We start from the raw sequence: 24,102 nt of genomic DNA, 5'->3' as shown, positions 1-24,102 counted from the left end.
GCTTAAACATAATAGCCAGACAAATACTTTCACATTCATCTGATGAGGCATCCAGCTACGTAGTGCCCTTCATGATGTGGTGAGAAAGAACATATCCACTTGTTATGCAATGGACCTAGGAAGTGGTTTTGGATTGGTTTTGGCATCTTTGAGATGGTTTTGGATAAGATTCTGTTATGAAAGCTAAATACAAGTTATGATTGCATGCTATAAGAATGTCTCGTATTCATTGGCTATTCAATCTCCTAAACCCACACTGAAATCCTGCAGGGCAATTGATGTCAGAGACAATTTAGAAAGAAAAGGATAACAGTTAGCTACTGAAAAATACGAAAATGGCTTTGGGTCTTGATTCTGCAGATGAGCAACACAATTGCTATGATAACGGGCAATGCTCAGTTCAGCTTGGCCGAGGCACAGACCTTGAATGACTTTATCCAAATGGCATGCCAGGACCCCAACTAATTAAATGACATAATAGGAGGAAAGTATAGAAGGGAGAGGTCACAAGACACTTATTCTAATGGAGTTAAAAGTAGGAGAGAGATGTCATATTTGCTTACTCCATTTTTCCAGCCGAGATTAAAAAACCAGTGAATCTATCAGCTGTTATATAAAAAATAAAATCCAATAACCAATAATAGCTGGCAATTGAGTGAAAGAGGAGAGCATAGTCATGTAAAGGAAAATTTCATAGAAATCCTTTGTTTTTCTTAAATTCTATCAAAATTATGACTATAATAAAATAATAAAACTGTGATTTTCTTGAGAGCAATGACTAGTACTTTCAACTTTGTATCCTCAGCACTCAGGACAGTGTATGGTATAGAGTAGGTGCTCAATAAATATCTGTGAGGTGAATGAATATGTGATCAAATGACTTCACATATACAAAGACATCAACATATCACATTCATAATATTTACATGATGATAACTATAGTAATATAAACTTTGTCTACCCATTATTCTCCTACTCCACAAGAGTTACAGTTTGTTAGGATGTGAGGGAAGAGAGATAGCAATAGACTCTTGTTATGTAATTGACCTTGGAAGCGGTTTTGGATTGAGTCAAAAAAGCTTGCAAAGATTTTCTGTAAAAATCCAAACAGCAAATATTTTAACCTTCTAAGGCTAAATGGTAAAACTGAGAATATTATGTATGTGATTATGTAACAAGGGAAGAAATAATTTCCAAAGATTTTTTATTGATTAAATTCAAAACATAAGAATAATAACCAAGTACACATTTTTATAATGGAATGAGAAGAATGGAATTCTTTCTGGGGAATAACATTTTATTTAATTGAGGTTTAAAGTGTTCTAAGTTATTTCATTTAGAATTTGAATTTTATATAATTTTTGCATGCCATGTAATATTATTAGTCTTTTCAATTTTTCTATCATTTAAAAATATGAAAGCCATCCTTGGCTCTTGGGCCACACAAATGTAGGTGGCAGCCTGAACCTAGTTGGTTATCTGCACTTTTTTGATCCCTCTTTTATGTCTACTTGGTTTTGGAAAGCATTCTGTCTGTCTGTCTATCTATCTATCTTTGAACCTGCCATGGAAAGAAATAGAATTAGAAACATTGCATTTTAGTTATACTATTTGTAATATCTCACATGCAGAAAAGTCCCTAAATTTGAGAGTTTTCTTTGGGGTGGTGGGATGGGGTAATGAAGAGATGTTAGTGAAGGGGTAATTCTGTTTAATAGAAAGAAGTTCTGATGTTCAGTGGTACAATGGGGCAACTATAGTTGATGATAGTATGCTGTATTTAGAATACCCAGAAGTTTTCAAATGCTCCCAACATAAAGCAATGATGAATGTTTCAGGCAAATCTTGTCCCAGTTACCCTGATTTGATCACTGTATGTTGTGTGCTTGTTTCAAGATGTAACATGGAATCCATGAATATGTACAATTATGTATCAATAAAAATAAAATAAAATAAAATAAAAGCCTACAGAAAAGGTTCCTCAATTTGAAAGCAAAAAAATAAAAAAATAAATAAAATAAAATAATAGTTGCATGTGGAAATTGGTCTGAGGGTCACCAAAAATAAAACATCATCTTGGTATCCCATTGGTTAACTTGATAGCTTCACCCCTAAACTGAGTATGATTCTTAGCAAGACTGGGCTAAAGGACAGGGCTTCACAAGAACTTCCGCTCCCTGGGATAAAAATACAATGACAAGGACAGAATTCTAAGGAACTGCCAAGTTTACTAGATGCCCAAATTTGAAGTTATTTTTTCATGTTGTCCTTTGGTCGGAAATGCTTGAAATGCTTCTGTGTGTTGTAAACCTTGTTCCCCACTGTCACTTCCAGGCTGTCTCTCCTCCTTCCTCCCTCAAAACCCCAGATTCTTTGACATACAAGTCATGGACTTCATTATCCGTTACCCTTCCTTGTTGCTCTCATATCTCTACTACCAATGTCTTCTCATTCCTCGTGTCTTCTCCTCACTCACTGTGAGGAGAATGAATGTCTTCTCATTCATTGCATCCTCGCCACCTGACCTCACCTCTTCCCTGTCAATCACTGCATAGGATGCTGGTTAAGGGCAGAGAATACGGAACCAGGCTGGCTTGGTTCAAAGCCTGTCTCTGTCATTTACTGGATGTACTCTGTCTTGTAAACTGTGAAATGAGTATAACAATAGTACCTACCTCATAAGGACATTTTTAAATGAGATCAACAAAAAAAAGATAAGTGTTTAGAACAGTGCCTATCATAGAATGAGCACTCAATATATTCAGAACCTTCACCATCATTTGATAAAAAAGAAATACATAATACAAATGCAAATAGTACTAACTGCTAACACTTGCTGAATGCTTGCTATGTGCTAGGCACAGTTGAAAACGCTTTACTTATGTGAACTTATTCGGGTTTCCCAGCAGCTCTATGAAGTGGCTTATATTATTATCCTCCTTTTTTAGGTGAAGTACTCAGGAATACTGACATAAGTGCCTGGTCAGATGTAACCAGCAAATAAGTGGAGGAGACAGGGACTGCAGGGTCCATCCCACTCCCTGGTATCCTAGTTCCTGGACCGTGTTAGTTCCAACTGTGTTTTTCTCCTCCCTAGTTGAGCTATCTTGCCATCATCACAGCTTATAGCACCCTGAAAATTTTACTTCCAAACCTCCTCTTCTCTGACCATCTTCTTCTCACCTTTAACCTTTTAGTTTACTTCCTTTGTATTCTCACAGCAAACATTCTCTGACCTTATTCAAACTTTAAACCCACGGACCTGACTGATTCCTTTCCACCATCTACCACCTCTATTCAGTTCTTACTTCCCCTTCTACTCAGCCTATATGTTTCACAAGCTAGTGCTAGAACACTCCTTTAAGAATACTCTTAATCCCTTTTCTCCACTCTCCCTCCACAATACTAGTTATCTGGCAAAATCCCAAACCCAGGCAAACCCAATTATCCACTTATTCTGTGTAATTCTATAACAGCAAAAATCTGAAAATCTGAACTTTGCTAGGCAAAGTTCTTGAGAAAATGCATTTCTTTGCTCTCAGAGACCTTCAAACATTCTCTCTTCTCATATTTCAAATATCCTCTCTCCATCTGTGTATTCTCTGTTCATAAAATTGAAGCTTACTTTAGAAAGAGAATAAATATGATTGAATGTGAATTATCTTATCTTTCTGCTAACAATTCAACCAACTTCAGCATTTGTACTCAATTACTGAATTACCCATCGTATGAAAAGTTTAGACTTATTTCTGTTGCTAAGACCAAGCCCTCTACCAGTGTCTTTAAACCTTTCTATCTCCTTTTCTCTAGGAGTTGGATCCCACAATTGTCTCATTTCTTACATCAATTTCTTTCCCTTTTTAGGATTATTCTTATTGGCATACAAAAATGCCGCAACATCACCTATCTTCAAAACAAAACTAAAACCAACCCAAACTTCTTTGATCCAATAGCCTTTTCTAGAAACTATTGCAAGTGAGATCATACAGTATTTATCTTTCTATGCCTGGCTTATTTTATTTAATGTAATGTCTTCTAGGCTCATCCATGTTGCCATGAATGATAGGATTTCATTCTTTTTTTATGGCCATATAGTAATTCTACTGTGCATATATAACATATTTTCTGTATCCATTCATCTGTTGACCAACACTTAGGTTGATTCCATATCTTTGTTATTGTGAATAGTGCTGTAGTAAACATGGAGATGCAGGTATTCCTTTGGTATACTGATTTCCTATCCTTTGGATAACTATCCAGTAGTGGGGTTGCTGGACCATATGGTAGTTCTGTTTTTAGTTTTTTGAGAAATCTCCATACCGTTTTCCATAATGTCTATGCTAATTGTAATAATTTATTTTGATGCATGTACACTGATATACCTTGGCATTAAGAGCATCTCAAGGTCATGTGTAAACATCATTGCTCCACCATCTAGCTGCGATTCTATAGACAACAATTGTCTGTGGGCCAACCCATGCAAGTCAGACCATCCCTCAGCTATATCACTATGTTCTTCATTCAATGTCGTTACCAAAATTAGAGTAGGTAGAAATATTCTCATGATGAAATGCAATACAGCCTTAAATGATGTCAAATAAGACTAAGTTCTAGCACTTGTCTTTTTAATCTTTATCAACATCGTACAAATATGAAATGAATTTACTTCATCTCATCGTGATACAACAAAGGGAAATACAAGTGTATTCCTTTATGCTGATAACCTTGTCATATTGTCTTGGAGTGAACTTTAGAAGCAGTATGGGTATATTAGCATCTTACTTCCATAAGGAACAACTCAGCATAAAATTCTGCAAACCAAAAAAATCATTGTATTTGGTAGACATTCAATCTTAAATATCCTCAGGCAACAAGTCAATTTATTATGTCTTTTGCAGGGATTCAGTTACTCTCAGCCCACAAGTGGATTTATTCTGTTATTCAGGCATGCATGCATTTTGCTCTTAATTCATTCTGATGGCTTCTCAGGATCCAGTTTTTAAAACGAGATGTTTGCTAGTTTATGTAGTGATGTTCTTTTATAGATGACACCAACAACTGGCCACGCACACACACACACACACACACACACACACGACTATATGATAAAACTTATGTGAGACTAAATCCTTTTATTTCGTGTTGCCTTGTGCTGAACTGTGGGGTTTCAAACAAATATGCTTGAAAAGATCCAAGCTCTGTTCTGAGAAAAAAAATCCTAACTTTCCCTCTAGGCCTTCCTGCTGCTCTGTCTGCACTAACGACCATAATTAATTTCTAATGCGTGGCATGTTTCCATTTTTGCCTCAGCTGCCAGGAAACCAAATACCATTCATCGCCTGTGATAGAAATTGGTTATTTTACTTGACCCTCACATCTGGACAGCCACAGTTGCCTCTATGCCCTTTGGATAATTTTGTTTTTTATTGCTTTTTATCCTATTTAGCAGTGTGTTTAGTTTTCAAGCAATTTAAGTGATTTTTGATGAAGCTCAAAAATATTTCCATAACTTATTTCAAAAAAAATGTATTGAGTATTGTGAAAATTATTAAATATTGTCTCTTAGCTGCGAACGCACCCTTCTAAACTCAGCTTTGTGGGGCTGGGGCTACGACTGTGCAAACCACATTTTGGTTTGGCCAGTGGGCTCCATGGTATGGGGCAAGAGAGGGGGACTGAAAGTCTGGAAAATGAAGAAAAGACATTCTCCTTCCTCCCAGGTGCTCATGGGATTCTGTTTTGCTTTCTGTTCCCGGTAGTATCTCCCAAGCAATCCTGCTTTACCCGGCAGCAGTAGTTCCTTCCTGCAGCTATAGCTGGCTCCAGTGTGCCATGCTTAATACCAACAGAGCCAGTTTCATCACTGGCCATCTTGAAAGCCCCAGCCTGCTGGCAGTCCCTCTTCAAAGACCTGGGTCCCAATCCCACCAGGCCACTTCTCTGAGTTCAGAGATGCCAGCTGTGGAGAGCCCCTTCCTCAAATTCTGAGTTTCAACCCCTCTAGCTTTCTAAGACTTAATGATTCCAATGTTTTCCTTGTTCCTCCAGCACAAGAGGTAGAAGTTGCTTCCCACAGTTGCTACTTCTGGGATACTTGAAGAGTTCTCTTTGTATTCTTTCAGGTAGTGAGTTAACAACTTTAGGAGCAGTTAACACATCCTTATATTAAATTATCTCTCTTGAAATAACTGATGTGGTTTCTGGTGCCCAGCTGGCTCCTCAGTGATACAGGTATTTAGCACATATCAGGCATAACAGACATAATTCTAAATGCCAGGGAATAGTCATGGCCCAAACAAAACTCCTCTCTTCATAGAGTTGATCTTCTTGTAGGGTTAGACAGGTAACACACATAAATGTGCAACACAATTAGCAGTACTTTTCCGTATTTTTTTCTGAACTATGAAAACAAAACAAAAACAAAGCCAAGAAAGGAGGAAAATAGTAATTAGAGTGTCAGAAAAGGGATGCTATTATATGAGGATGGTAGAGAAAGGCCTCTCTGGGCAGGAGACATTTGAGTAGATTTGAAGGAAGTATAGAACCAAATGGTGTGGAGCAAGAGTGCTTCAGGCAGAAGGAACAGGAAGTACAAAGGCCCTGTGGGTGGAGTGAGCTTGCTATGTCCAAGGAATGGATAGACCAGTGTGTCTCTAGTAGAGGGAGCAAGAGGAAAAGCAGCGGAAAATGAGGGCAGAGAGGTTGCTGGAAGATGCTACAAGGCCCTGGGAGCCATACTAAGGATTCTGAAATTTCATCCAAGTGAGATGTAAGCCATGGGAGGGTTTTGAATAGAGGAAGAACAAGCAAATCCTCAATGACCAAAACTTCACTGAGCGTCTACGCTGTGCCAGACACTCTTCTAAAAGCAAATAATATAGCAGTGAAGAAAACCAGTTCATTCTTGCCCTTCTGTTGGAGAAGACAGATGAAAAACTTCTGAGTCAATATAGAATATGTCAGATGGTAAGTGCTATGGGAAACAATAGAGTAGAACCAAGGTGTAGGGAGGACCAGGAGAAGAGCCTGAGAGGAACTAAGGAAGGTAGGAAAGCCAGTTAGGAGGCTATTGCAATATTCCAGGCAGAAGCTGATAGTCGCTTTGACCATGATGGGGGTAAAGGTATTTAAAAAACATGGTCAGAATCTGGATATGTCTCATATATAGCATTTTCTGAAGATTTAGATGGCTCTCCATTGCTCTTAGAATAAAGGTTCAGATCCCGATCATGGCCTACAAGATTTTGCATGATCTTGTCCATGTTGCCATTTCTAACCTCCTCTCCCTGCACTTCACCACTATGCACTCTGTTCTTTCACTCTTCTAGGCACTTACCAGTTCCCCAAAAGAGCCATACTCCCACAGGTTGCTGGTCATTTGCATCTGCCAGTGTCACTCAAGACCTTATGTACTTGAATAGCTCTTTCTCCTTTTCTTTTATGTCAGGCTCACATGTCCTCTGTTCAAAAAAGCCTCTCTTGTTTTCTGGAGATGAAGTTAGGTGTCTGTCCTATGAGCCTAATCCCAGGGCTGACTTCTACAACTAATCACCCAGAAAGCTGTTCACATTCCTCTTAAACTCAAATCTCTCTGTTTAGGCATGTCATTAACTCTGTTTTGAATTCAGAGCACTTGGTTGGGGAAAGGTTTCAGAAGGGTCCCTTAAAACCACAAACCCAAAGGCACAGCACCCAAAGCAATAGGCACCATAGCATCCAAATGAATACTTGCTATGTAAACTCCCCAGTGTGTTCATATTTAGAGACAACTTTATACTAATGAACAATGGGGTGAATCATTGAATTTTTTGTTTTAGAACTGAATGTTTTGACATCATGGCCTTAAAATACTTCATTTTTTCTCAAGATTTGAATTTACTAATATAGTCATTTATTTTTAATCCTTTGTTTTTACTTTGTTGTGAACATACGACAGTTTTTAATCAGCTGCTCAGAGTGCCTTGTAGAAAGATCTATTGCTTCTTCTATTAAAACAACATGTAAAAAATGTCATATGTTCATTTCCCAAAATATGGAGTGAATTTCCTCAAACCTTGGAAACACTCCATTTACATGAAATAAAGACTGGTAAATTCCCTGAGATGATCATAGCAGACATGTTAAGTTGAACTGAGAAGGGGTTTCTATTTTGAGAGAACACTGCTTTTGGCAGCCAGTAGCGCCTTCTGCAGACATCTTTTCGAGAATACGGTAATTCATCTGAATTCATCATAGCCAGAAATAAAGATTCTCAGTGCCTGATGTAGGTACATTACCGGAAGGATGGTAAGTCTGGCTTAGTATTGCTTGCAAAAATTATTTATGGTTGGCAGTCCTAATGTTTTTGAAAAGGCTCTTTTCACGTTTGGTTAAATGTTTCTGTCTTGCTTTTCATAATTTATTTGAAGTCCACCTTTAAAATGCTCAAAATAAGGTTGTTGTTGGACAGGCCTCTATCTGAAATCCAGGAAATAGTTTTCATTTTGGCCCCCATTAGAACCCACATCATGTATATTAATGCAATTTTCTTGTTCTAAACTACTTTTTGTTTCTCAGTTGTGGCCAGGCTTTTATTAACATGCTTAAAGCAACAAGTCATCATTTTTATTAGAGTGAGCTGATTGTATCTTATAATGAAGAGCTCTAAACTTAATTTGTCAAATTTATGTTTGTACACAGGCCACTCTACTGAAAGTAGACCAGCTTAAAAAGGAATACCTTTTCAAAGAGCTATGTTGAATGAGCTCTTTAAAAATCTTTCCTCACTCATGACATTTTAAACAACTTACTTTCGTAAATGTTATTTTTGCTGGAGGTATGCAAGATCTTCCTATTAATGTTTACAAAATCTATTTCATCATATGTCATTTTCTATTGGTTAGAATGTTCATCTTACTGACAACACTCTCTCTTAGGTGAAAAAATTATAGTCATCCACTTGTTTTATTTCGTCCCCTTAGAATGATCTCTCTGTCCTCTTTGCCTAGCTAAATCTTCTGCTTCCTTTCAATCCAGCTTAAATCTCACCATTTTCCACCCTTACCTAATCATTTTGACAGAACATTGTATAAATCACGGAGGTTCCACTAGTGCATGTAATGTGTGCTCTACTGGAGTCAATACTGGCAAATATCTCCTGGATGTCAAGGATTTGTCCAGCAATAAGAATTACTTTTATTTGTGATTTATCTTAATGAAAATTATAAGCACTGGGATAAGTTTTGTTTGTTTGTTTGTTTGTTTGTTTCCAGCAACCTTGGGATATGTGTTATTGTAGGGGGCATTAATTGCTTTTGCCTTTCCTGAAGCCATTTACCTTTATCCAGGCAATAGCATGTAATTCCTTCTAGTGCTGCCTCCAGGTATGAGCATAGCACTGATCAGAGTAAATGAGGTTCAATTCCCAAATGGAACTTTTGGTAAAGAGAAGTCTTTATTCTATTAGACTAGGGGCTGTGAGGATATTATCCTTGAGTTCTGGGAGCCACTATCATGGGAAAACATGCTTCAAATTTAAGCCCTTTCAGAAGATAGCAGACTTATGGAAAATATCACATCTTGACAATATTGAGTACCTAAATCCAGGTATGCTAGAAGCTAGAAGAGCCTAGTTTTTTCAGGTACATAGTTAATATATTTCTTTCACGTTTATTTAAGTATTTGTTTTGCTTGAGCAAGTTTGGGTTAAGTTTTGGATATTTGCAATCGAAAAATCTCTAAATATGTGTAATTATTAGTCCTAAGCCTATAGATAAGGAAATGAAGCTGAGAGAAGTTTAGAAAACTACAAAACTAATAACAAATGAAACTAGAATTAGCAATCAAATATATCTATTTCCAAGGTCCATTCTCTCTGTTCTACCATACTGCATTATAATTTTTTGGTATGTTTTGGTTGGTATGTTTTGGCTTCTATGCTGACATGTTTTGGCTCCTCCAAAGTTATTTATTTATTTATTTATGGGGGATAAAGCCCATGACTTATAGTTTTTTCTTTTCTATTAGTATTTTAGAGGAAGAGAATAAGAGAATATGAGAGACACAGAAGCATTTGTGTGCTGAGGACTTATAGAAGAAGCTCCGTTAATTTTTCTTGCACTTTCCAGTGATTAACATTCATCTTCTGTGGTCTTTCTCTAGGTTGAGACTTGGTTGAAGTCAAAGTCAGTCTTATCATAGAGACCTATTAGTCTTTGAGTCTGTGTTACTTGTGTCCCATATTTGCAATGCCAATCACCATCAATTTGGGTTATTTTCAGAAACAGAAAGAAAGGTTGAGTTAGACCATCACAAGTACACTTATATTGAGAATACTGGGAAAATTATGACTTCCTCTAGGCTGAGTCAGAGACATGGCTGCAAGAAATGTCTGAATTTTATCCCTGGAATTGTCATTGCATTTCAGGGTGGCCTTGGACAAAATTTCTTTTCTAGATTTTGCCAAAGGGAAGGTAAATAGGGGTATGAGAGGAATAACTAAACAGCTCCAAATGAATAAATTTACTCTTTGCAGTGTTAAATATTGTATTCCCATTTTCCTGAAATGACTGCAAACTCACAAGCTAGATCTCAGAGCCTTTTGAAATTTTCAAAACAACTTCTTTAACTTATAGCTAGAAAAACAAAAATAAAACTAAACAAATAAAAAAACAGGTGTGGTGCACACACAAAGGCAGATGGACCATTCTAGTCAGTCAGTGTCACTTACTAAGACGACCTAATTAGCTAGGCTGCCTTGGTGGCATTTTAAGAAAGGAAACTGGAATCCTTTGCCTGTAAATGTCTCCATTAGCTCAGCGTGTGTGTTTTCATTGGCCTTTGGCGAAGGCTCTAGGTCTATTATGGTTTTGTTGATGGCTAACAGTGTTCTTGGCGCTGAGCGAGATATAGAAGAAGGCACAGGATCCGCCCAAGGCGCTTGCAACCTAAGTTAGTAAAACAAATAACTCGCTATTAGTCTTGACCTTGCTGGAAATTGAGCTTAAGTATCAGTGGTGCTAAATTCCAGAATATTTCTATTTCTGCCCCTTTGGGATGGGCAGGAAAGACATTGGTGGAGCAAGTGCATTGCCTGGTATGCTTCCTTTCTTCCATTTTTAGCGTGTCCGACTTTCTTCCATATTCCAGGGTTTTTTTCCATGGCTGAGTTAAACCAAATACATCATTTCTCAGCATTCACTTGTTTTGATGTAATATTAGCCCTCACTTTAGTTCACTATAGTCAAATTTCTTTTATCTCCATCTACATCGGGTGGTAGAAAAAAGCATCAGTCCAGATAAACCCTAAATGTTTTTTTTTTTTAATGTGGGAACAAATGTTTGTTCTGATATCCAATTGTGTGAATATTCATGGAACTTCAAATAAAATAATGAACCTTCAGTGAGAGGACCCACCTAAGCTGGAGCTGAAAAATTGTCTAACATTCTCTGCCCATATTGTTATTTTTCCATATTGATAAGGGAAGAAAAGTATTACTCTTCAAACTCTCTGATGTTAGTACTTTCGGGAAGGTTGAGGAAGTAACAGCGGTGGTGGAGGAAGTGAGGGAGGTATCGGATGACGGTCGGGCAGAGCTCGCTAAACAGAGGCAAGAAATACATAATTTGAAAGTCCATTTTCATGGCTGGGCTAGGGCTACTGCCGAGTAGAAGACTGTTTAAGGAAGAATAAATAGTGCTGTTTAAAAGTGAAGCAAATTGCTGATCTTGCCTCTAATACATACATAGCTTCTGCTTTTAATCACTCAGAAGCGTGCTAGGTTTGAGATATAAAGCTAATTGAAATAGGCTGATGAGAACTAATCTCCATCAATGAAAACAAATGAACTTTTGCTACATGCAGCAGCATGAATGAATCTTACCATCATATGTTGAACAGAAGAAGCCCAACACATGAGATTAGAGACTAATTAATTTCATTTAAGTAAAGTTCAAAAACAGGCTAGCCAGGCTATGATGTTAGAACCATAGATAGCGCTAACCTGGGAGGGGCTGCAGCTGGAAGAGAGGGTGAAGAAGGTGCTCTGGGATGTTAGGAACATTCTATTTCTTGGTCAGGGTGATGGTTATATGGGTGTTATCCCTTTGTAGAAATCCATCAAGCTGTATGCCTGTCATTTTTGTATTTTTCTGTATATGTTTTATATTTCATTTTAAAAGATTATTTAAAAATTCCTAATGTTAATTAAAAAAATGTTTGCATGTGTATATGTTGTCATGCAGCCATTAAATACTTCTGCTAAATAACTGAATCTGCTTTTTTTTTTTAATTTCAAATTAGTAGCTGAGTGATATTTGATTTCTAGGAGATATTTATTAAGTAAATAATTTCTGGTTATACAAAAAAGAGCTAGTATGTTTTAGCCAGTAGCCTGATGGATATGTTGGTGTTATGGGTTTGTGTTACCCTCATCACAATCAAAGGCAGTTAAACTAAGAACTGAGTCATCTTAGGGAACTGCACGTGAGTTGGAAAAGAGATTGATTGGAGAAGAGATCCTTGCAATTTCATGGTAGCTACAAAAATATGACCAGTACTCCATTGTTCCTCAGATCGTGAGATGTGTGGCAGCTCCTATCACCAGAGGTTGTCACCTTTCTTCACTCCAGGGGCCACTTCTAACCAGCATATCCAGGAGGAGAACCTGCACCCCCTTTTCCAGCAGGGGCATTGTTCTCTCTCCCCACTTCCCTCTCCCTCCTATAGGAGAGGAGTAGGGATTTGAAAGACTATGGTAAACCTGGTAAAAAAGAAGTCAGAGAGAGAGAGTGAAAAAATAGGAGGGAGGAATGAGAAGAGAAGAGGGGTGGGAAAGAGAAGGGAAGAGTGGAATAAGGCAAGAAAGACATGTTGAGGTAGTTTGTAGGTTATCAACTTCAAAGAAAATCCAGCTAATAATGACAAAATGGTGGGGTTGTCACACTGCCCCATTAAAAAAATTTCACATATACTTACTATAAGCTAGGAACTTTCTACATGCCATATACCGTATATAATTCTATGTAATTTTTATTTTATACACGATAAGATTGAGGGATCAGGAGGACTTTGAATACAGTACCTCAGTCTGTAGTCTCAACTCTTTTATTCAGAGCCCACTGATAAGAATAACTCAGTGGGTTGAGTGCCTACGCCATCCCAAGCACCTTATATTGTCTTAAAGAAATTGTTTTTGTTCCTGCTGATCAATAAATGCAGATGGCTGAGGCTTGTCACCTGTGCCCATTTGTATATGCTTCTTATTATTGTCCATGACTTTATTGTTTGAGGTTCCAGCCAAGGGATGGCCTGGAGCTGGGCTGACCTCATGGAGCCACTCCAGGCCACATGGACCCTCTGGCCACTCTGGTCTGGACTTGTTCCTCCCCAACATCCACCCTCCCCACCAGGGCATATCTGGAACTGAACCAGCCCCAAAGGTTAAAGATAGGTCACTGGGCAGATAACCATGGCCTCTAACTGCTGACCTTGATTTGTGTGTACTGGCTTTGAGGGAGGATTCTTGTGGCTTCCTTTTACCCTGAATTCATATTCAAGGGAAGATTAGATTTGCTACGCTCCTCTCACTCACTAACACATGAAAGGTTGGGCACGCATCATTGGATAGTATCATAGTATCCCGCAAACCAATGGGTGATAGAAGCCAATGGTGCCCATGTATAAATGACCAACTTGGGCATTCACTTAATGCTTTTGTCCCCACAGAAAAATGACAAAAAAGCTTTGTGTAAACCAGTTACTGAATAATTACCAGTATTTTTGTATCCATAGCATGCAGGTATTATGCCATGTAATTTTGGGTATACAGAAGTGTGATATTAATGACTATAATGAGGAAAACACTGAGATCAGGCCATCAACAGTGTGCTAAAAATCAAGCCTGTGCTGAAGGAAGGTAATTAGGAAAAGGGGCTGCTAATGGGCACATGCTAGGGTGAATGAGATGGTTACTGCACAGTACAGGTAAAATGATCTTTCCATAGGTCTGTGGGAGTGGTCATTTCTACACCTCTACAAACCAGATACAGGATAATTGGTAGTTTGTGTACAGTGTGTGTATGTTTATTCATTGGTCCAATAAGTTATAAAATGTCAGTTTAAGAAAATGTATACAGGTATCTTTGTAGTAGGACTTCCCTAGCATTTTTTAATGCTAATTTTGAAGCTTTAAGAAAGACACTAATTTTCTAGGTTCTCATGTTTTTGGCAACTTCAAAGCATTTTTTATATGCAACTTCTTCTGGAATAGTCTCTAGAAAGGCTGGGAATAATAGTTTAATGTTTTCTAAGTAATCTGCCTTTTATTTTAATGTTCTCCTTCTTTTTAGGTCTCAAGGAGAAAATCTAGGTGGCATAATATAGTAGAAAAGTGACCAGAAAGTGACCCAACACCTGGACTCATCATTCAAGGCAGTGCTGGTTTTACCTTCTATGAAAATAAATTGCCCCCACTGTCCTCAACAAAGTGAGACAACTTGAGACTCATTGATCCAGAGACTGCATTGGCCAAAATAATTCAGGTCTCCTAAAAGCCAGAGAACAAATCTGGCCTTAAGCCCTTCAAATGCATTCCCATTATCAATTTCCCTTCTCTTTTCTCAGACTAGTCAGCTCTGAGCCCTTATCTTGTGGTTCAGTTTTGTGTTGGCCTAGAGTAACCCAAAGAAATGGAGTATACTAGCACTAGAGAGATGCTAAAGGGACGTGTCAATTCACCTCTTCCGACTTTCCCTTCTGTTTGAGTACTAGTTAGCGTGAGGAACAATAAGGGAATTAAGGTCACCTGATTCAGAGTCTATGCCACTGCTCATGGTGACATACAGAGACCCTAGGGGCACTCTGACGTTTGAGTCCCTGGAATCCAGTCTAACCTTTGGGGGGAAACCCAGGGGAAATCCCCCAGTTTCACCCAGATCCTCTTATGTTCCCAAGCATATTAATAGTAATACTCAAATATAGCTCCCATCATCTCTTGGGGAGAAATAGTCACACAGCAATTAGGGTGCAAAAACTCCACTGGTCTGTTAGGGATTTACCTCTGTCCCAGAACTAAAAGCAAAACAAAACAGAATAAAAAAAGAAACCCTATTAACGGATCATAGATGCTATTATATCAAGGGTCCCAGGAAATGATTGAGTTTAACACTTGAGGGTTTCAGAATAAGACCTAGGGAAAATGCATGGTGTCTCTAACCTCAGGCAATTTACTGTGGCCGCCGAGGCCTCCACAGAGAGCGTTTTTCATTGGTATATTTATGCTTTCTTTACTTAGTATTGATTCTAAATAAGGATAAAACCCATCCTTGATGGGAAGCCTATGAGTAAGAACAGATGAATTAAAGTTTGTTTTATCTTCCCACTTTCCTTTTGCTGTAGCCAAAAAAAGCCTTCCTTTTAGAGGCAAACGGGATGTATTCTAGAGGCAGCAGCCACTGCTTTTAGAACAATTAAATGATGAAGTGGTTGGAGAGTGTAGGGCAACAAGAGCTTTGGGTTCAGTACAGGTTTAGGGCTTCCTAAACCTTTCATATGCAAACCTGGGGAAAATGGCCCATCTTTAAGGTCTGCAGGTCTATGAACTTCCCTGCTCCACGCTGGGTATTGATGCCCAGGCTTGCCATTTTCTAAACTCTATCTTTCTCTTAAAACACCTGCTTTTGAGCCACTAATATAGCTCCCCCTCCCCTTCCCTCTCCCTCTCCCACCCCTCTCCCTCTGACTTCACCATAAACATTTGCTGATTGGCTATTTGTAGGATTAAGAATGATTTCGGGGTAATTTGCCTTATAGGAGAAACTGGGTGAAGATATGTCATTGTCTATACATCAGCTACTCATTGTCATGTGTGTGTGTGTGCGTGTGTGTGTGTGCGCGCGCTATGGACAAACATCATTAAGTCTGACCTGCTCAGATAGAAATTTTGATTTTTTTTCAACATCAAGGTAGGGCTTAAGCTTATCTTTGCTTCAGGTATTCAAGAAGGTTTGCAAAGATATAGGGAAATTGTGCCCATACTTTAAAGAGCGATTTTATTCAACACTCTGGAAATTCTACCCCTACCTGAACTTTTGTCCCTACATGCAGCCTATTTTCTCTGTCTCAGCGCACAGCTGCTTTCCTCTGCAAGGTGACACTGTCTTCAATACTATGTTTTCCTTCCTGAAGTCCCCTTCTTCCTCCTGCTCTTTCCCCTCTGTAATTCCACTTATCATACACAGTTCAGTTTAAATGCCCTGAACAAAGCCTTTCCAAATCCTTCACCATCCACATTCACTGTTCTCCCCCCGAGTTCTGCAATAATTTATTTGTACCTCCAATAGAGAGCTTATTTCATTCTACCTGACATTACAGTGAGTTGTTGAAAGAGGCATAGTAAGACTGTGGAAAGAATAGAGGCTTTGCAAATAGAGAGGGGGTTTCAGCTCTTGAAAATTCTAGCTGGAAAACGTTAGGCAAGCTACTGAGTTTTTTTCAGTCTCAGTTTTCTTCTCTTTAAAATGGACATAACAATTACCTTGCTGTTTTTTGTCACAGTGAAATGAGATAGTACATATAAAGAGCCTAATAAAATGCCTATTGTGTGGTGAGTAATAAATGTAAGTTGTTATTTTTAATAAAAATTATCCAGGGATTTTATCTTTGTATAATTTTCTTGGTGTTTTCATAGTGCTTTGAAAACTGTATCTGCTTCAGAAGTGTTTGTTGAACAAAGAAATAATTCCCCTGACATACTTTAAGTTTCTGTTATCCCTATATAGCTGCCACAAATATTTCATAAAATGCTACTAAATGAATAAAAATAGAATTGTTTGATAAGGTAACCAGGGGTAGGATGATATGACTATAACAATTGTTCCAGGGCATTTAATTTATACATCAAAGTAGCTGTTCCATGGGACAACACTTGGGAGTTATTTATTAAATTTTGTCTATCTTGAGAATGTTCTATGCACTGGGCACTGTACTTGGAGGGCAGCAATGATCAGCAGTAGCAGTTGATAATTATTGAATGCTAATATGTGCCTTGTCCTGTGTGGAGAGTTTTAGATGGGCGATTTAATATAAGCAATAACAACAATAATCTTACAGGGTAGATGGTATCCTCATCTTCATTTTGCAAAAATGGAAATGAAATCCACATAGATGGAATAACCAACCCAAGATCATAGAGGTATAAGTGGCAGAAGCCATACTCAAACTTAGGTAGTCTGATCTACCAAATCCACTGTTGCTGTTATGCCATGTGAGATTTTCTTCCTAGGGGTTTATGCTCTGATCCAATAAAGGCAATCAATGCAGTGTAACACATGCTCCAATCCAGGGAACTCTTGGGCAATTTTGGGCACATAGTAGGTGCTACCTGAAAAGCAATTGATTTGCTAGGCTTTCTGCTTCATTTTTTTCCAATTACTTCCTCAGTTATACTTGAAAATTTCTTAACTAGTCATTCGTGGGTTTTCCCCTCGCTTTCACATAGAGCTATTATGATTCATTTAGCAGAAAGTTTCAACTGAGAGGGAGAGTACCAGCCTTTGATTATGTTTACTCATTGGCTATCTATAGGGGTTACATGTGGTCATCCAAAGAAATCAAACATCTGATTGTATTTGGAACAAGGGCTGCTGCTAGCCTCTGAAGAGGAACTAGATAACTTTCTGCTATCTCTAGTTTCTCTGAAACCATTCTGCAAACAATGCAGTGGCTGTTCTCACAATGCCTCCTGGATGGACTTTGATTCTTTCAAGAGTGGCTCTGGAAGAATCAAAGAGAGAAGATAGAATTAGTATAGCAGTAACCCACTGACCAGACTTATTACAATCTTATGTGTACAACAGCATTTCTCTGAAGTCACTTAAAGGGACCATCAGGATTCCAGGGAGAAAGAATGATCATATAGATGTCTTTCTCTCACCTGCCTGATATAGATCTTGACATTGCCCCATTATAGTGACCTACATTAGATTCTTTGCAGACAAGAGTTTTCCCTGGATTAAGGTTGTTAGCTTTCTGTTATATTGATTTATTAGCACCTTGTCTTAAGGGCTACTAACCTGATTAATTAATGTATTCACACTTGATTGCCACTTGGCAGAAAGAGAAAGTAGGATTCTGATACGGAGACATGGGGAAAAGGAGTCCAAAGCATGGGATGGAGAAAAGCTGAGGTACACTAGAGAGCATTGCTAACAGGGGGAAGAACATAGTGTACAGGTGGGAACCAAGGCTCCCATAAAGAGTTGGGAAATAGCAAGGCAAATGCCCTTTCACTTTAGATTGGTCCAATTGACTTGCTTACAAATATTGCTACCATTCATTCTTTCATTCTTTATTTAGCATTAATTCTTTTCCAGATGTATTGCAAGGCAAATCACTAAATAAATACAAAGAAGAAGGAAACTTGCTCCCTCCTTTAAGTTTGCAATCTAGCAAAGGAGACGTGCATACAATTAGAAGTACAGAGGACTTGGTTTTAGATGGGAGGTATATAAAAAGTGGCATGGACACATGGAACTTGTGTCCTTTTCATCTGGATCCTAAGAGAGTGAAATGGATGATAGAGGGGTAGGCAGAGCTGGGACTCAGGGTAGAACTTCCCTCATTCACCTGCTTGTTGAGAGGGTTTTCTTCGATGTGGCATGCTTGCCTGGGGAACCCTGCAAGTAGTATGCTGGCCTGCCAGGAATTTGTGTAAACTGTTTTGCTGAGTACATCTGGTCAACACACGGGTGTGCATGTGCAGATAGATAAAGAGAAATGCTAGCAGTTAGAGCTAACATTTTTTTTGTACTTTCTATGTGCCAGACCACATACTAGCCCGTTTAGTGATCACAGTGACCCTATAGTAAGCACTGTCATTATTCTTGTTTTACAGAAAAGGAAGGAGGTCAAGTAACACGCTGAAGGACACACAAGTGGCAGAGCTGGCATTTCCTCCAGTAGTCCAATTTAGTTTAACATCCTAAACCTTAATAATCATTATGCTCCTGGATACTTGGTATGTCATAAAAGAGGTAAGTGCACGTAGTTTGGAGAGCATACCAGGCTAGGAACCAAGGCAGGTCTACAGGAATGCTATTAGAATCATGTGTCATCCTGAGACAGACATGGTCATTTGGTTTTGGGGGAAAGGAGAAACCAAACAAGACAGACCTCAGTGATGCTAAGTGGTCGTTGGGAGCAGGTGTGTGATTAGAAGGACTGGGAATGTTGTCTTCTCAGTGATCCAAGAACTGAGTTTTGTATCCTTCTGAGGGGACATAGTATCCTTTGAAGAGGGACATAGTGATGTTCTCTGAGTCTAAGATTCTCTTACTCTCTGTTCACCTGGACAGCTATCACTCTCATCATTTTAATGTTCAAATCCAACACTGATATCAATTGAATTAAAAATTGCAGTCATTTTTGTTCAATGCATAAGTTTAAACAAATATTTTTGGTTTTGTTTCAAGGGAAACTATAGTAAAATGACACTAGCCTTCCAAATGCAGGTTTCACTATATAATTGGGTGAATAAACATGGCCATAGAAGTTAGAACTTCATGAATCTTTGAGAAACAGTAGAGAAATGAATATTATAGTCATGTATGAGTGGGAATATAATATTAACCATGGTGAATTTCCTTGTTTCCTTGACAATAGCTTTACCCTCATGCTTTAGTAAATATGGGACTTTGTATACTACCCTACAAGAGTGTGTTTTCAGTGGATGATAGTATTCGTTTTGATTTTGACATCAGTACTAAAAGGCACTGATGTGAAACCTTTTATTAAGTTTTCTAAAGTATCACTCTGATTTTAGGCGGAAAAGAAACACACATTAGGGTACAAGATAGAAGAGTGACTCTGCATGTTCTCTGCACATAGGGTTTGGGTATTTCTTCCAAATGATGCAGTGTCTAAAAAATATGGTCCCTTTCCATGCTGTATGTCCTCCAGCCTTTTCCATGAAGTGAGTAAACGAGAGTCCACTCAAGCCAGGTTTCTCCAAGATATTTTTTCCCTCCTTTGAACCCTCTAGTCATATTGTCAATCATTTTATGTGTTTTCAATAGTTGGCCTATGTTACAAGGCAACTGCCTTTTATAGGCAGGAAGGTCTTTAAGTGTGTGGGAGCAAATCTGGAAAATTATAAAAGTTAGTAATGCATTTCCTGGATGTAAGATGAATGTAAAACATCAGATTATAGAAGATATACAGTCATAAATATTATTTTTAACTGCTTGGTCCTTAAATATCCTACCAAATAGAGATCTAATGTACTTTACTGTTAAAAATATTTCCTTACAAACTTGACACCTGCTGATTATAACAAATGAGCAGTACAGAATTATATGAGGTAAAAATGAAAGTTATCCTCATCCCTCAATCCCTAATCCCACTCCTTTTCTGAGAGTACAATGTGTATTATTTTAGACTATTTTCTTGCATTAACAGACACATACCTAGATTATTTTTAAAGTAAAATGTAACAACACTAAACATACTGTTTTGTTAGTTAATAGTTTTGAGGCTTATCTTTTTCATTTTTTAGAAAAAAAACACAGCTGCATGGTATTTATATTTGTTAGTTATCAGAAACTTAGTAGCTTAAAACAACACACATTTATAATCTCACAGTTATGGGTCAGGAGTCCGGGAGGCTTGGATGTGTTCTTTGCTTAGCACCTCACAAGGCCAAAGTGGAGCTATTTACCATACTGGGCTCTCATCTGCAGGATCTCAGGAAGACTATGCTTCTCATTCAGGTTGTCAGCAGAGCCCAGCTCGTTAGTTCCCAAATGACTGTCAGCCAGGGGCTGTTGTCAGCTTCTAGAGGCCACCTGCACTCCTGTCACACGGCCTTCTTCATTTTCAAGCTAATAGTAAAGCTTTGAACCCTTCTTAGGTTTGAGTCTCTCTGGCTTCTCCTTCAGTTGAAGAAAGCTCCCTACTTTTGAGATTTCATGTGTTTAATGTGTTGCTTAGAAAGACTTTTCCTGCCAAATACATGTATCTTATGGTTTCTACCAGTGCTTTATGTTCACACTTTAAGTCATAATTTATTAATAATCTTATTAGCATCTGGTTTCTAATAATTTTTAAAGCCTTTTGATATATTTGATTTTTTAAATTTATGGTTAGAATGAAATATATAGCTTATTTTTTCCAAACAGATATCTAATTTTTCTAGGTACATTTTGAATGGTACATTATTTTACATCCAAATTAAAGTGTCACCTTTATAACATTATATTTTGATTTGATACATTATTCTTTTGATGCAGATCTTCTTGGCTATTGTTGGGCAGATACTCTTTTGATTAACTTTATGACTGGCAAATAAATATCCATTTGAAAAATCTCATTGAAGTTTTAATTGAAAACATATAGTATATGTATGTATACCCACTACAGAAAAGAGAATCGTCTTTGCAACCAAGGATATCTGCTCAAATAATGTCTGCCAGCATATAATATTATCAAGAACTAGTACCTCTAAAATGTTTGGGTGGTTCAACCTACTCCCAAAGTTAATACTGAACCCTAATGAAAGTCAAGTCCAAGGCCTGCCCCATTGCATCTACAAAATGGACCTATGATACTGAGATGTCTTCCTGGTTCAATCCCAGACATACCATTTGAGAAGCCTTGCTATCTCACGGAAAGACTTGCTATGACCCAAGGAAAAGTGAAGTAGGAAAAAGTTGTATTTAAGCTCTTAAATTAATTTCCCCTTTCTGCCTGCCTTTGACCTTTACTTACGCTATCCCAAATGCTTTTTCAGATACCATATAGAGAGGGAAAGCTAAGATAAAATCACTGGACAATAAAGAGAAGGTTTGCCAGAATGAGTTTCATCATATATTTTTAAATAAAACCTCCCACTTATGTACATTCAACTGGAAATCAGCTGCATTGGAGAACCCATGGCCAATTTATACAAATATCCTTTAAAAGCAAGAGGAGTTTATAAAATCGAAAGAAAACTCATTAGACAATAGTCTTCCACTGATTACAAAGAAATTCAGCATGCTAACCTCCTAGTTTCTGTCCTTTGAAAAATGGCTTATTGTTTTTAATGTTTGCATAGCATAGACCTGGTTTGGGACCTTAATATCTCTATAAGACTTTATGAAATTTCATCTATCTTCCCAGGAACTGTGCCAATTTAAATCAACTTCCAGTAGAATCTGAGAGCCTGAAGACTGAGAATATCTTCTGGGTTTCCAACATGATGCCTGGCCTTACTAAGATCCCCCTCCAGGCACGCGGCTTGAAGGCTCTATTCAGGTTGAAGCTATTTATCACATTATCAAAGTGGAACTCTCGCCCAGAGATACTCGTGCCAGTGGGAAAAACCCAGGACAGCTGCAACACCTTAAGCAATACTAAAGATTGGCTAACTTCAGAAACATTTTAAAGGAAAGAAACAACCAGATGACCAGCTGTTTCTTCTTGTATTCAGAGATGGAGCCTCTTTTTTTCTAACCCAGATACTGAAGTATCAACTGGATTAATTACTTTTAAAAGGCAAAGGGCTCTTACAAAATGGATGTGGGGGTAAACTGAGGGATTCTGAAAGAAACTTGTCTCTTCTTCTCTCCTTGTATATGTACTGAGACACCTGAGCCCAATGAAGTCTCCACAAAATAGTAGAAATAGTTAATTAAAATGTATAATGAGGAGAAAAAGAACTTGGAGAGAAAAGGAGATAAAATATCTTATGAAGAATATATGTGAAGTTTCCTATTAATTCTAAGATAGTTTGATTCATGAAAGCTAGAGATGTTTATGAGATATTTCATTAGAATCACAGCTGACATTTAACTTGGAGATTTAGAAAATAATACCTTTTGGTTGAAAGAAGCCAGCTCTGTGGATTGATACTGTTGGCTCTTTAAAATAATACTCATACTCTACCCAAATATGTGAAAAAAATTGGCTTTGATATCTCAAATTAAAATTACAAATACATTTCCAGGTAGCTTTATGACAAGATAATTGACAAAATTATGTTGGCTTTATTATTATGTCAGTGTAGTCTTTGTGTTTAACCCATCTGTTACCTGCAGAATTATATCCATTAGAAAGGTAGGTTTGATCAGGAGGAGCTAGTTTAGAAGGTCTGAATTCAAACCTTGATTCTGTTATTAACTTGTGTGATCTTAGATAAAGCATTTAAATTTTGGATCCTTTAATTCTTCATTGGTAAAACGGAGTAATAACCTATCAATCTTATAGAATTTCTTTCTCAATCAGGTGAGAAAATAATATTTTAAAAGAACCCTTCCACATATTTTTAAAAACCTACCTATAGATACAAGGTAGTGTTAACGTAGTGGGGTTTTCTTGGATGTCAATATATCAGTGATATGAAGTTGCTCAATTCAACCAATATTAATTTATCATTTATGATATCTTGGTCACTGGATCAGTTCTAGGCTAGTATAAAGGTTTAAACAGATTATTCTGTCCTTTATGGACTAGGTAGGGGTATCATCATTGAAATGCCTTACCTTGAAATGTAGAAGGGGTATCTCTATTTACTAATGAGTTTCAGGTTTCAACGTATTCCAGCCCCACGGCTGAAGAAACTCCATGTCATTCACTGCTTCACTTACTCTACAAATATTTATCATCTGTTTTATGCCAGTTATCATGCTAGGCACTGGAAACATGAATATGAATTTACCTAACAACAGGTCAGAAGAGGACTTAGTAAAATAATTTAATCCAATACAAACAGGTATTTTTAAAAACTCCTCACTTTCCAATTCTTTCTTTGGATCCATGCACAAAAAATGTGTTGGTCTTTCCAAAGTCACCAAAGCCTTTTGCTGTCCCTCCCACTCCTTTTAATGACTTCTAGATATTTAGGCAGGGGCAATGTCTACCCAAAAATAATAATGTGATAAGTCATTCCATTTAGCCATTTGATTTACACTCACCCAGCATCACTTTGAATAACTAGACAAGTTTTGGGCTATGTAAAGATATAGAATCATATGTGACTTTTAATTCTTCCACATATTTTGGCTCAAAAGAAAATCAAACATAATAATAAGAGAGGGGAAGGAGACCTTTTTAGTTCCCTGTAACACAAAACATGTATTCCTTTTAGA

At 37.7% G+C, this 24,102-nt stretch overlaps 1 long non-coding RNA gene across 1 annotated transcript in view; it reads left to right on the top strand.

Moving 5' to 3' along the window:
- Positions 1-22,673, top strand: part of LOC123644661 — a 142,970-nt gene extending 120,297 nt beyond the window's left edge. The window contains exons 3-4 of the long non-coding RNA XR_006737204.1: positions 18,873-19,011; positions 22,136-22,673. This is a non-coding gene — a long non-coding RNA (uncharacterized LOC123644661). The remainder of the gene's footprint in view (positions 1-18,872; positions 19,012-22,135) is intronic.
- Positions 22,674-24,102: the final 1,429 nt, after the last annotated feature.

This window comes from Lemur catta, chromosome 9, assembly GCF_020740605.2.
Source record: "Lemur catta isolate mLemCat1 chromosome 9, mLemCat1.pri, whole genome shotgun sequence".
Lineage (NCBI taxonomy): Eukaryota > Metazoa > Chordata > Mammalia > Primates > Lemuridae > Lemur > Lemur catta.
Note: the sequence above shows the minus strand (reverse complement) of the source record. Positions and strands in the feature narration are given on the sequence as shown.